This window comes from Sminthopsis crassicaudata, chromosome 3, assembly GCF_048593235.1.
Source record: "Sminthopsis crassicaudata isolate SCR6 chromosome 3, ASM4859323v1, whole genome shotgun sequence".
In the NCBI taxonomy this organism is placed as follows: domain Eukaryota; kingdom Metazoa; phylum Chordata; class Mammalia; order Dasyuromorphia; family Dasyuridae; genus Sminthopsis; species Sminthopsis crassicaudata.
Window position 1 is genome coordinate 398814614 of NC_133619.1, and position 1086 is coordinate 398815699.

The following is a 1086-nucleotide window of genomic DNA, read 5'->3' on the forward strand; positions in this document are numbered from 1 at the left end:
GTGACCTAAATTCGCTGACACATACTGACACATTCCAAAATATGAACAGTGAGTATATCACTAATGTAAAACATTAAACTTAGGATGTCGCGGGAATGTTGCACTACTTATGGGCCATTACAGGTTCAACAGAGGATTTTTTTTTTTTTGATCTGTCAGAACCATTGGAGGTCACCTAATGCCTTCAATTCAGTAAACATTAAATGTCCCGCACTAAAGCACTGAGGACACAGAAAACAAACTGTAAAGGGGGAGACAGCATGTAAACAAAAGGCAACGAGATCGTAGAAGAGGAAAAGCGGGAACTAAGACGGGTGGGGGAGGGCATCCTGCAGAGGGCGGAGTTTTTGGTAGGACTTAAATAAAACCTGGAAGATCAGCACAGCGGAGGATCGGATTCGCAGCTGGAAAGAGTACTTAAACCCCTCCTGGGCTCTGACCCCTATATCACGACCTTTGGGCCTTTCCAGTTGTGTACGAACCTCCTCTCACTTGACTCCGTCCCCACACAAAATTCAAAAGACAGGTCAGGGTGCTTGACCCAGGATAGGATCCAGGTTTGGCCCGGAGACCGATGCTTGTAAAGCTTCCCTATCACCATGGCAACCGGAGGGCGATTTCATCCTTCCCCTCCACATTTCTCTCCATTCCTATCTCCTCTTTTCCTTTCTCTCCTCCACCTTCTTTCAACTCCTTCCCTCACACCTCCTTCCCTCACACCCCCTCCCTGACCCCCAGTCTCCCACAACTCCTACTCTTCACTCTCTTTCTCCGCCCCTCGCTCACGCAACGGGCGTGACACGTGATTTAAGGTCACGTGTTGTTGTCGGGCGGCGGAAGCTGCTTCCGGGTCAATGCAGGACACTGGGCTCTGCCGGCCCGAGTTGGGGACTAGGTGAAGCAGAGTCGTTGTGGGGCCCGGCAGGGACCGGGCAGGAGGCCGAACCTTGGCCGGGAGGAGGGCGGAGGTGGGGGGGAGGAGGAGGAGGAGGAGGAGGAGGAGGAGCGGCAGGAGGAGGAGCGGCAGCAGGAGCTCCTCCACCTCCCGGGCTAAGGGGTGAGTGGAGGCCTGCGGGCCTGCAGGCA

General features: G+C 54.0%; 1 protein-coding gene across 2 annotated transcripts in view; it reads left to right on the forward strand.

Annotated features, from left to right (window-relative positions):
* The first annotated feature begins 850 nt into the window (after positions 1-850).
* LOC141562619 (tubulin-specific chaperone cofactor E-like protein) overlaps positions 851-1086 on the forward strand; it is a 162644-nt gene continuing 162408 nt past the window's right edge. The window contains exon 1 of one of the 2 annotated variants that reach the window (XM_074302624.1): positions 851-1057. The gene's annotated coding sequence lies outside the window, so the exon portion shown is untranslated. The remainder of the gene's footprint in view (positions 1058-1086) is intronic. The other variant, XM_074302626.1, reaches the window with a different exon arrangement.